This window comes from Botryllus schlosseri, chromosome 4 (assembly GCF_051294905.1).
Source record: "Botryllus schlosseri isolate E-star chromosome 4, Bs_hap1, whole genome shotgun sequence".
Classification (NCBI taxonomy): Eukaryota; Metazoa; Chordata; class Ascidiacea; order Stolidobranchia; family Styelidae; genus Botryllus; species Botryllus schlosseri.
In genome coordinates this window covers 6,907,156-6,920,933 of record NC_137239.1, presented here as the reverse complement: position 1 = coordinate 6,920,933, position 13,778 = coordinate 6,907,156, and the positions used below count along the sequence as shown (strand labels likewise).

The window sequence follows — 13,778 nt, the reverse complement described above, 5'->3', positions numbered from 1 at the left end:
TATTCGTAATTGCATTATATTACTATTCATTTATAACCTCTCTCAGCCCAGAGTGTTAGATTTACCTGTAGAGCTGGGGCACGTAATTCATAATCGTAGCATCTGGTATGGTACTATATTTACTTTATTGTATGTTGGTAATTCGCGACCTCCAGTCTGTTGTATAATCAAAAGATATTGTTCTCGCCCAAACGTAGCAGACTAAAATAATACCTTTTGTGAGACGCACTCACACATTGTCATGGCTATATTCCTTTGTGGATGCGCCGGGTGACATTTGCATTGTGGGCCCAGATTGGAAGGACAGGAGTTATTAGTCACGCCCACCCAGCGCGGCTATTGACAATGTACGAATACGCTAAGTTTCGGCCAAGGTATTTCTTTGGTATCACATCCCGTGGAGTTTCGTGTTGTCCGAAACTGCATGTCTTTTGGTGTGTTGTGTGATCGTGGCGCGGTAATAACCGGCTCCGAAATGATTGTTCGCATAAAATAGCCTATGAATGTTTTTTGAGGGGAAGGGGCTTGCATTTCGAACCCAGCTATCTACTGGAGCAGGGTTCACCAACCGTTTTGAAACAAAAAGCTACTTCATGTGAAGTGTACTGATTATTGCGGCGACCGACGGGTTACCACTTACTCCCGCCGTTTATCCGTGTTCAGTTAGATTTCGTCACTTAGAGTAAGACAATCAGACCAGGCCGGGTGTCCGCCCCTTACCAAGAAAAAAAACGCTCATTAGCCGGAATTCACACCAGCTCCTCCGGGCTCAGTTGCGTTGCTGCAGTGCGCGCCGAAGCGCCAATCTCTGCGTCGAGACTCGGGAATATTAACTATAGATTCCCGTTGAGCCGCCGCGTGGGCGAAGAAAAGTAATGCCCCGAGCGACTGCGTCCATAAGTTCCTTGGGGTCGGCCGACCCATGTTCAACTGCTGCTCATATGAAACCAGCTTCAACTTTCAAATCTCTCATTTGGATATTTGCTACAGCGACCGCGGGCGACTCATTTGGTCCGCGTTGGTGACCCCTGTACTAGACATTTGAAACGCAAAGCTCGAAGAACATTTTCAAGAATTGATTAAATTCTCGAAAATACTCTATAATTTATGTTGGTTTACGAAATTAATTTGAGTCCCCTTCGAGCACGCTCCCCACCCTATTAAAGAATTTGGGGTGCGGCAGGTAAAGACCTGGCAATAATGCAAATTGTTGGATGCGATAAATCATCCACTATAAAGTTGGGCAATTGGTATATCATGACGTATGAAGCAAATGATGCATGATGTATGAAGAGAGTTGATGTCTCATTAGGCCTTTTCATCGCAATCCTTGTATTGTTATCCAATATATCATTTAAGAGTATAGTTCTAAGAAGCAAAACAAATGTAATCGTGAGTAATCGTGATTACTTTTCCAATGTAATCGTAATCGTAATCGACTACTTCCTGATTTTGCTGTAATCGTAATCGTAATCGTAATCGCGTGATTCCGAAGTAATCGTAATCGCAATCGATTACATTCATAAAGTAATCACCCCATGTCTGGTTCATACTACAATTTTTCAGCGTGTTTGAATAACGTTGCAGGGCGGCCCGGTAGATGTACCGGAAACTTACCGTGCGAATAACCATATTTATTTCTATTTTAACCAGTCTTTATTTGACAGATATAGCATCGAAACCCATCCTCAACTAATCAAAATGAACGCCATCACGAAAGTCCTTTTCCTGTTCATGATCTGTGTTGTGGTGGAATCGAAGAAAAACGAAGAAATGGCTGAACCTCAATATTATATGAAAGAGCCTCAATATTATATGAAGGAGCCTCAATATTATTTGAAGGAACCTCAGTACTATTTGAATGAGCCTCAATATTATATGAAGGAGCCTCAATACTATTTGAAGGAGCCTCAGTACTATTTGAATGAGCCTCAATATTATTTAAATGAGCCTCGATACTAATAATGAATGAAGGTACGTACCAACATCTTATTTCAATGGAGTTATGCATTTGGAACTAATGTTTTATCGAGGATCGCGTAAATCTAACCTAAATCTAAGTATGATATTTACGATTTATATGTTATCACGATTCTACCATTGCAATTTCTGAATTATATTGACCTCTACTATTGCATTTTTTAGATTTGTGAAGACGAATGATGCAGCCATTGGATCAATAACAAAGATATCATCGTATTTGTGGAAACCAGTATATTCGTACTTTTGATGCAGCAAGCATTGTTACGTAATAAACTGGATTGAAAGCAAGACTTGTGATATTAACGAAATTTGCATTGTACATTATCTCGGGTATACATTACTGTAATTGCACCACATTGCAAGACAGTGAAATTGGCTATATGCTATTTCAGGACGATATAATAATTCTGCGTATTCGATTACTGCGAGTTGAGCATTTGATGAGATCATGCGCATCACATAGCCCAGTGCTCTTCAACCGGGGTGGTCGTACACCCTAGGGTGTACCAGAATTCGCAAAGGGTGTACCACTCGGATGGGGTGTACAGGGGTGTACCAGATCCGAGTAACAATGAGCCGATGGCTAGCTATCACAAATGCCGGTTTATAGGTCAGTACAGACAGGTTGACGCACAGGTTAACGAGCAATATGGTACAATGTTATCTCAAGTGTGATACTGTACACCGCTTGATTGTGATGTCATAAGCAAATATTTCTTCTATTCATTTAGCCGTCGGCAATAGACCAATGTTTCCGTTTGGTGTTGTAAAGTATGCAGTTAACAAACATGTGTTCAGCTAGTCATTAGTATTTTATTTATTTGTGAGGAAACCGCCGCGATATCTCAGACTTTTTGAATCCGTGCTTCCTACCCGACGCTAATAAATACCGCAATGCACATAAATGAAGTGACGTAGCTAGCCAGGGTCGAAACAGCTTCCATATTGAAATCGAAACCCTTTTGTTTTAAAATGCCGATTGTATGTCCAATCTTTCGCCATACATTTGCAATCTAGTATTTTGTTATAAGTGATGTAAATTAGCGACAATAGACTGTGAAAGCGCCATACGATCTGAGGTTACTGACATCTCTTGCAGCCCATGTGCTACCATCGACTGTGTGTGGTGTGTGGCAGGCCTGATGTGCAGTAGGCTGGTGCGCCTGCTATCATCGCTGATCTGAATTACCGCTTCTGCAGCAGTAGCTTTACCTACTCTCCCCCCAATACTGTTACATTTAGGTTGATTATCGTTCGTTATATCATGCTGTTTTTGCTCTGACACGAAATAAATTCCAATTTGCGTAGGGTTACCATACGTCCTCTTTTAAGAGGATTTGTCCTCTTTTTTGACTTTTTTGAAAGTGTCCTCGGAGGACGCCCTTTTGTCTTCTTTTTTTTTTGAGATTTTGTCCTCTTTTTTGAAAATTTAGGTCAGATTTGAAGCAAATTGATATGCCGTAAATCAGCACAGAAGTGACGCTCCGGCGGGTATTTCGGAGTGAAAAACTGTGATTTTAGCTCTGAGTGAAAAGTTGACCTTTTTTAGTCATCCACCTAGCAATGCGGAGAGAAAAACGATATTTTGAGCTCTGAGCGGAAAGATGACCTTTATTTTTAGTCAATTGATCACCAAGTGGAAAAAATTCACCGTTTTTTTAGAATTCTTCTCCGGTTTTGCAAGTCTCAAATTTCTGAAAAAGTGTCCTCTTTTTAGATTTCCAAAATATGGTAAGCCTAAATTTGCGTGGCGGGCTGCCTAACTGGCTGCTAATAGACCCTGTGACCAAATACTATTTTATTCAAATCCATTTTTTTGACGGCAATACCTCCGCTTCTACTGGTCGGAATTGAACCAAATTTGAAGAACATAGTTTTTATAGACAACCTATTACTTTCATGGGGTGAACAGAAAAATTTCAAATTTTTCGTTATTTATTTTTGTATAGTAAATAGAAACTTTCCTCTCCCGTAGCAAGGCGGCTACTAGTTGAAATTGAACCAAATTTGGTGTGTAGGCTTAAATTAGGTAACCTAACAATTTTATCAAGTAGCCAGTTACGATTTGAGAAAAATAGTCATGTTTGAAGACCCCTAATGAACAGGGGTGTACGAGTTTTGAGCAAACCTTAAAAGGGTGTACCACTTCGAAAAAGGTTGAAGAGCACTGACATAGCCTACACCAGGGGTGGGCAAACTTTTGAGCTCGCGGGCCGCATTCAACATCTGAATCCATTCGCGGACCGCACTATACAAAATTGATATTATAAACCAAAACGCAATATTGCATGGTGTTTGATTATATATTGAGGACATGGAGATAATATATATGCCTATTTAAAACAAACCAAAGATTGCTTTGATGATATCGTACACACGTCAGAAACAGTGGCGGGATTTCATAGGCTGGTCGACCTCAATAACCAATTTATCAAAACTATAGAGATGAAAGTCGGTTATCCCGAATCTTAGAACAAGATTGAAATTTAAATCTGTGAAGAGCGATCTGTTCATAGATTTACTAATTCCGCTTTTTGTTCAGTTCCGGGACACACAATGCTGACAGCATCTTAACCATGTTAGCTTCAAACACGCTTCTACTATATGTGTAGATAAAATATAAATACCCTAATTGTACGCACACAGAGAACGAATCTACCTAATTAAGACACGCGCGAATCCTATTTTATAAGCTCATCACTGAAATAATTAAACCTGGAGTTGCCAATCTGAAATCACACTCGTGTCGTGATCCGAATTATGTCACTGTCGTTTAGGATTTCCGTGATGTTTAGCAGTTGAAACCCTTGAAACTGCGTGGGCCTTGACATCAGGCTGTCGCGCCAGAAATTGAACATAAGAAATAATATAGTGAGTATTCAATAGAGAACAGTTTTTTTTTTTAAGACACACCCCCTTATGATGGTGAAAGATTTCGCGCCCCACTTATCGTCATATCACAAAACGCTACCAGGATGCTGGCAAACATAGCAGATAGTTTGATGTCATGGAAGGATGAAAGATTTTTAAATATGAAATTCAGACTAAAAACAGAGCAAATATTATGAATTGAATGTAAATTGAATGTAAAATTTCAGTCGAGCTCAACTTCGCGGCCACTTTCAGAAGGGAGCGGAGCGCGCACCCCAGTTTGAGAACCACTGCCTTAGAATTATCATGGCGAAATATACTAAGAAAAAATTGAATCACGTCCCTGCATTAATTCGATTTTTAGTACGCTTTTTATCAATATTTTTAGTAAGTTTCTTTAGACTCTCGCGGGCCGCACAGAACGGTGCTGCGGGTTGCAGTTTGCCCACCCCTGGCCTACACCAATGTTGTGTTGAGTCTCTTCCTCTGGTATTTTAAAGCAGCATTAAGGAATTGTCTCCAAAATATTTAAAATTCCAGCTGGTAAATTAAGGTTTTGATCCAAATGCACTCCAGAAATTAAACTTATAATGGGCGTTCAATGAAATACGAAATATCGGCTTACGCTTACAAAGCGGGGGTAAATGAAAATCGAAATTTCGGCAACCACGGTCAATCTGCTCATAAACGTCATGCTTGGCACGAATTCAATAACCAGACATGAAGGATCTGTTCATAACACTCGGATATATCTCGCTGCAGCTAATTTGCTGTACGATTCAATTACTTATGTAAAATACCGTAACATTATAAGCTGTCTATTGAGGAGTCCACACAAAATCATTCCGAGCCTACGACCTGTGACATATAAAGTCTCCCGGGTTTTTCGATGGTCATTTCATCAAAAGTAGTCACACCTTCTGCATCGAGACTATAGAACAGAATAGATAGACTGTAGGCCAATCCTCTCCAGCTAAACTTTGCTTAACGTAAAAGGAGCACCCAGCAAAATCAAGACATTGAACACCCAAAACGAATATAGATAATATTTTGATGTGTGTCCTACCTAGACTAGCTTGGTTTCTGATTTTGTCACAGACAAAGTAGAATATTATGCTAGAAAAGTAATAGAGAGGCATGCAACACACCAAACTCGCAGTACAATAATATATTTGCTCTAACTGTTCATTAGCGAGACGATGTCTGATTTTATTCCGTCGTTAGGCTTTTCAGATAGGCCTACTTAAAGTAGGGGTCACCAGCACGCGGACCGAGGTCATATTTTGCGGCATGCAACCTGACTTTAGATTTCCGAAGAACCCTTTGTAAAGCATTTTGAAATGCTGAAATTGCTATCAGTTCAATATATGCTATTATCCTGTGCCCAACATCACTATTCCTCGCTATCAGTTACGGCTACGGTTATGGTAATAACATCCCATTAATGACGAATTAGCTGATATGAATGGGCATCATGTTGCCTTGACGTGCAATGTGACGCGGACACTGCCAATATCGAGAAAACGACTTGTGGCTTCCCCACAAGATCAAGCTTCACGAGGAGAAAGTTTCCGAGCTAATATCATGTCTAGCTAGCCATAATATCACTAAAAAGTGTTGTCAGGTATCGTGCCCAGCTCATAGCTAGTAGTCGAATGAAGGTAATGATCATTATAGTTTTTTCTGTATTTGTATATTTTATAATGAAATTTCATTTCGCTTGTGATAACTATGACCGTCGCCCAAGTAATAAATCACAGCGTAGTACTGACGTAAAGTGTTGAAAACGAGGTTGGTAAATTATGTGGCCTGTTTATGTTGATATTGAATTCATGCGGTCCTCGGCCCTTACGAAATTTGAAAAGTGGCCCGCGGCCCGTTTCGAGTTTGCGACCCCTGCTTTAAAGTATACTTGAGAAATTGCTTTCAATTTATTAACTGTGTTGCCGCATATGAGGCGGCTCTTCAACAAACAATCTCCACAACAGGGGTACTGCTCTTGGTACAAAAATATAAGTCTTCAGAATACAACAAACGCGCTATCAGGCCTGCTGTTAGGTAATGTGGAACGCACTGCGCCCTCTCGCGGTCCACACACTTATAAGAAATGTCATCTCATTATGGTATATCGCCCATATCTGTAGGTTATATCACGTGACTTATATCTTTCTTCTCGCTCCCACGTGACTTATGATTTATTGGCCCGTGAATTTGAATTATATGGCAGACTCATTCGCCATACCTACGGTACATTCCATACATTCGACTGATATATATATCTGAGTCAATATACTATCGTTGCAGTCTCGTTGAGTTGTCAGATAAAGGACTAACGCAGAAACCTGCGTCTAACACTGCGAACTAAGTATTCCTACCTAGCCACAACTTACGTGGAACTCTGGTTGCAACTAAAGCGGGATTATCAGACAACATACACCTTCTGCAGTATCCACAACTTCCCCTCCACGAGGCTACATCTTCTTCATTCTAGCCGTTGTCCAAATACCGCTTCGTAACTAGTTTGTGCCCATCTACCAATGTTATGCTTGACGTATATTCTCATCTTTGGTACTGTGACTATGGACAAGGGTATTGTGGCGTTTTTTGACAGGTAAATGTGACGAGCTACGTTGCATGCAATCCATGTGGCCTGATACGTTATGTGAGTAAGACACCCTTGTCTACTGTTTCGGTCATGAGATTCTCGCGAGACATACCATGCATCAAAGCCATGTAATAGATTAAAAGGAAAATCATCAGCCACACACACACACCAGTAACACAACTTTTCTTCTTATCGTGGTGAGGAATACGTGACAATTCACGATATCCTAACAACGTAATTGAATCAATAAACCTAGAGAGCAAGGGTTCCGATTTTTATCAACAAGCTCATTGCGCTGATACACAGGAATAATAAGGAACAACCTTTATGGAACGTGGGTATGGCGTCGACTCTGCACATCAATTATTATTTAACAGTACTATCCATGTCGGCTTGGGAAATCTGCAGTGCTGTCACACGCTCTCACAAATGGTTACGATCGAGATGCGCAGCTTTTCCCGGATTCACGGGCCACTGCTTGTGGTACACCGGCGGAGGCTAATAACAGACGGCAATAGTAAAACAAGGACCTTTATCGTCGATATACGTCAGCTATCCGTTTTATTAAATTTTGCTGAGGAAGTGGTGCGAGTTGATTTCCAGGTTATGCCATGTTTACATGTGTGCATTGTCGTGGTGCACCCGGGAATGAAGCGATAAGCAGTGCTGTTGCTGTCTCAAACCATTATCATCATTATTTCCTATATAGGAGACGACCGCCATGCTTGGACACAATCGTGGTAACTATGGACCACGACAGTGTTCGTTTACGATACCTACATCCTAGATGGCGACAGAGCGTAGTGGTATAATCCACAGTTGCAATTTTTCACGTCATTATCACATCTTTGATTGAAATTCTTGCATTTCAACTTCGGACCACTCTATGCATGGCGCTGACCGCATAAAAAATCAACTCTAAACGAGCATCCATACCTTCCCAATCTCAAAAATTTTAATTGTTTTGTTACAAAAGTTTGTTTCCGTTTGTGAATATTTAGTGACTGTCAGTTGTGAAATTGACCCGCAATCACGCAACATCGTGAACCAAATACACTACACGTCAGTGTTGGGATCAAGTCACTACCTTCGAGTCACGAGTCATTGATCATTTTGACTCGAGTCAAGTCAAGTCAATCGACTTTCGGAGGTGACTCGAGTCAAGTCAAGTCACTCGATTTTTGGAGGTGACTCGAGTCTAGTCGAGTCAAGTCAAGTCACAAGCAATGTTCCCTCTAAGCTGCGCACGTGCGCAAATGCGCAGTGCTTTTACGGTCTTTGCGCACAGAAAATTCAAGTTGCGCACAGAAAATCCGAAGTGATGACCTTTTTTTAGTCGTTACGAACTGTTTTCCAAGGTTCTGCGCAGTGAGTTGGCGAGTGTGCGCAGACCCGTCAAAAATTAGAGGGAACATTGGTCACAAGTCAAGTCACAATTCAAATCAATTTGCCTTTCCGAAGTATGAGGCATGGTTTTTGAATTGCATTTTGCAAGCTGTCTGGAAGAGAGATTGAGTGGTCAATGATCCATAATCGATGAGCGAATAGAGAGTTTAATATACAACAGTGGTTTCCAACCTTTTTCGACTCATCGCCCCCCAGATTTTGTGAACCGAAAAATCGGTACACAATCTGTAGTCATCGGCGGGTTGACTAAAAAAAAATGAATACAACTTTTCGGATCTTGTCGAATTTTACACTTTTGCAACCAAATTTCCGTGGGTTGACCAAAAATAAAAGGTCATTTCTCCGAATTGACTCCACTATAGCCGTTTTAACGCGTCATCGCTCCCCTATCGCCCACTTCGCTATTTTCGCCCCCTTCGTCATTTTCGCCCCCCTGGGCCGCCAAATCGCCCACGTTGGGAACCACTAATATACACGCAAGAAGACACTGTATCGCTGACATATACGTAGAACTGTTAAATTACGTAAGTAATTGCACACATTGCACAGCCTAAGTTTATAGCTACTAGCCAAAATAGAGGATGATGAAGAATAGAGAAACGAATTGATAAGATGCAATATATTACCCATTTACAAATTGGTATGATACAATTCGAGCCTGTCCCAATGGCTGAGAACTATAAAAACAATATTCGAATTCAATCTCAATAAAACAAGAGGTTTGGTTAAGGTAAGAACAGAGAACAGAAATAGACATTTTGTTATTATATTACATTACTACTAGTTTACGAAAACTTAAGATGTAAGCTTCGATCACTTCGTTTACCGTCAATTTATTTGTGAGAGAGCAATGGAGGCTCAGTGAAACGCACGATCATTCAATGATTGGTCGCTCTCACGGGTTACACCAGCGTTTCTCGAACAATCCGAACATATGCAAGATACGGTGATTTTTGTCGACACCGATTACTTGATGACTTGAAATTTACTCGTGAATTTTGCTCCGAGTCACGAGTCAATCCACATTTCTGATGCACCGAGTCAAGTCAAGTCAAGTTAGTTTAGCACAGTGACTCGAGTCAATTCAAGTCAAGTCATTCAAAAATGGTGACTCGAGTCTGACTCGAGTCAAGTCATGACTCGAGTCATCCCAACACTGCTACACGTATTTAGTCAAGGAATCATGCTTATTCGACCAATCAATGAAATTGATAATGTCTAATGTAACAACTCTAGCAGGCGTACGGGATCGATCTTGATTTGATATGCGTATTGTATCATAAAACCTAATCCATGCGATTGGGTTGGGTATACTGCATAACTTGTTTTGGCTAATATCGGGAGCGAGTATAAAAACCCGTTTTACACTCTACTCAACATCAATGTAGCGATAGTCAAACGCCGAATGCAATGTCCGGTCTTGCCTAGACCGTTCAGAGGCGTAGACATATTCCCTTGCAAGTCCTCGTCGAAATTGTTGGCAAAGCGACGCAAGATATTGATTTTATGGGATTGTTATAAGATCATTTGATTTCCCCAGTTGAGACATTTTGTTACATTTAAAAATTCATTATGTACGACAGCATCAGCATTGTGTCATAGTGTTGCCTGAGTCGCCGTTAGGTATCGTGTACATTATTATATCACTTAAAAGAAAAGTGGGATTACAATTATCAATATGACGTCATGTGACGTCATAGGTTCACGTTCACACGAATCAAAATCTTTCAGGAGTTCACACCATCCATGATAAAAACCGTATCTGTGCGGTTAGGGTGTTGGCTACTGTATAACTTGTCTATGGGATGACGTTGGTAGCAAGTATAGAAACTCGTTTTTCACGCTGCTCAATATAAATGTCGCAATAGTCAGACGCCGAATGCATTGTTCTGGCCTCGACCTGTGAGGCGTAAGCTTATATTCCCTTGCAATTCGTCGTCAAAATTGTTGGCAAAGTGACGGCAGATATTGATTTTGTGGGATTATTATCGCCTTTGATTGCTTCCGTTAATACATTGTTGAATAGTATATTCATATTGAAATGAGCCCGAATATTTTCGGCTGACACTCGTCAGGGGTAATCGTCAGCAACTAGTAGATAATTGGAAAGAACATTGTATATCAACAATCGTATCACAAAATATGACGTCACCAGCACGAAAGAGAGAGCGTTCAATGTACTATTTTTAGGTGGTACACGAACTCCTTTTATTGACAGAGTTTTGGTTGGTGTATTTTGATAAAAGTCGACTCCAAGGCACACAAATGAACGCTCTCTCTTTCATGCTGGTGACGTCATATTTTGTGAGACGATTGTTGATATACAATGTTCTTTCCAATGCTCTACTAGTTGCTGACGATTACCCCTGACGAATGTCAGCCGAAAACATTCGTTTCATTTCAATATGAATATACTATTCAATAGTATATTGAAGTTCTGTACCTCCAAGAAGCTCTTCTAATACATTGTTGTGACGCTTTAAAAAGTAAGCATGTACTTCAGTATTGTGGCATAATGTGGCCTGAGTCGTCGCTAGGTATCTTGTCCTGTAATTAATATATCACTTCATTAACAGGTAAGGCTGGAATTTGCAATATGACGTCACGTGACGTCATAAGGTTCACGTTCGCGTTCACACAGAATCTTTCAAAAAGGTTCGCGTTTACACGAACCTGAACGTTTCAGGGATTCGCACCATCCCTAATAGATACATAGTACATAATAGAACATAATGGTAGTGGAAGCACTGTGGTAATTCAAAGAAGCGTGCGTATTTCTTGCTAGGTCTTCACTTCACGCCTGCGTCGCTATAATGTCTAGTTGTCTATCATGGTCGGGGCATGACGTGTTAAAATATAGTAAGTGTACCAGATTTGAAAACTTTACAAGACTAAGCATAACCTCACGTCTTTTGAAATCTCTGGGCTTAGCTCATGTCTTCTGTCATTCATTTAGGCACCAGGCGGGAATACAAATCCGCTACTGTGACTATACACCTTGTAGGCTACGCGAATAGATGTATTGCTGACAAAGTAAGAGACAAATTAACCTTGAATAATGACGCACCTTCATCCGAGGCCAAGACGAAAACTGTGTGAACCCCATTCACATCTACACGCGCAAGGACTTCACCCACCAAAACATTGCTCTGTTATGCTACGTGACAAGGCTATGTTTCCTTGTAAACACGCACTTGATTAGCATTAGATTGGCATTCAGTTAAAGGTTGGTTATTGTATAAGAAGCGGAGAGACTGGACGATAGGCATAATCACAATACGCGTCTCAATAACTTTAATGTTGTTGCCGCAAAGTAGCCCGACAAAATTCATTCAAAGTTCAGATATGACATGAGTACAAAATGCAGATATAGCACCCTCTGTAAATTCAACTATGACATTGCTAAGATATAGGCTAACGAGAAGGTAAACAAAACATTGATATCAATATTTTGTTTCCCAATCTAACAGCCTCGATGCAGGGTTGATTGACAAGCGGTTATGATCCCTTAGCGGCAAGGCGGTTAACGTCAATCCGTTTTTATCATATACAATGACACAGCTATAATACTTCCATGTACGACAGAATAGGACGACAAATGAGTAACTCTAAAACCGCAGTGGGGCATATCAGCTACCGATGCAATTTTAAGACATAGATGTATTTGGCAGTAGAGCCCGACCGATATTGGATTTCTGAGCCGATACCGATAAGACCGATATCCAGTACCTCCACCGATAACACCGATATATTCAGCCGATATTCAAAAGATATGGAATCTAGCTAAGGTCCATATTTAACACATCAGAGTATTTCTTTCAACAACTTTACCACCATTGATATGATTGAACATGAAATAAATGATCCAGGAACTATAAAAATATATCAAAAGCACCAATCCAGCAATTGCAGATTACAGTTCACGAAGCACAAATTCTCGGAGTGAACTTCTGTGGTCTTCCATAGATGATGTATATAGTACTAAACACATTGAGCAGTCTTTCACTTGTTACCATAGTTAGTGGCACAGCAAGAATTGGAAATCTTTCTTCATTTCGGTTCCACCGCTCCATTGCAGGGGATCTTTCCTTCAATGGTTTCACCATATATTGATATTAATATTGATATTCTTCTGGCAATGCACCTGGAGCCTTCAGCAAATCATTAACAAATAGCTGAAGAGAATGTGCAAAACAACTCAAATTGTCCACGTCTGCAACTGCTCCACCCATTCCCCTTGGGCCTTGACCATGACCAGCATTTCAACAATCAACATTTTACGCTCTTTTGTCAGAATTGGCCAATGTCATCATGGAATCAAAAATTTTGGTATCAATTATTGGCTTTACTCCACGTTTGCTTGATTTTCTTGCCCTCTATGCTTGCATATTTCCTATCATGGTGGCCCCGCAGGCCTCAGTCAGACGACTTCATACATTACTGGAATAATTAGCTCTGTTGGTACCGAACCGTGATATGTTTCGACGCGACGCTTTTCTCTATCATTACGAGGGTCAGTCCAGCATGATTGAAGTTCTCATTTCTCTTACTGATTGACATCTTCTGCAGACAACTATCCATCCAGCTGCTCTCTGTCGTTGGTGATCGATTACTGCAGGGGGATTCCCACGAAGTCAGTGGGGCATAACGGTGGTTAGTTATCTATAATATTTTTCAGATAGGCACGCCTACTGCCCTGTATGCAGTATGCACTATATGCAGCTTGGCCATTTATTTTTATAATTTACCGTCCTCACGTCTTCTATCGACTTCTCTGACTCCCTGCCACCATGTTGTGACGTCACAAAAAATGGCCGATATTTTTTACCTTCAATGGCCGATACCGATATTTCTCTCCGAGCGTGATATCGACTCGATATTATCGGCGAGCCGATAATCGGTCGGGCTCTAT

At 40.7% G+C, this 13,778-nt stretch overlaps 3 long non-coding RNA genes across 3 annotated transcripts in view; 1 reads left to right on the top strand and 2 right to left on the bottom strand.

The window, feature by feature from the left end:
• LOC145436951 (uncharacterized) overlaps positions 1-13,778 on the bottom strand; it is a 300,821-nt gene that overhangs the window by 28,337 nt on the left and 258,706 nt on the right. The window lies entirely within an intron of this gene.
• Positions 1,549-2,271, top strand: LOC145436950 (uncharacterized). The gene is made up of 2 exons (XR_013914502.1): positions 1,549-1,974; positions 2,146-2,271. It is a non-coding gene; the product is annotated as an uncharacterized LOC145436950 (long non-coding RNA).
• LOC145436949 (uncharacterized) lies at positions 12,677-13,777 on the bottom strand. The gene is made up of 2 exons (XR_013914501.1): positions 13,695-13,777; positions 12,677-13,648 (listed from the first exon to the last, which is right to left on the bottom strand). It is a non-coding gene; the product is annotated as an uncharacterized LOC145436949 (long non-coding RNA).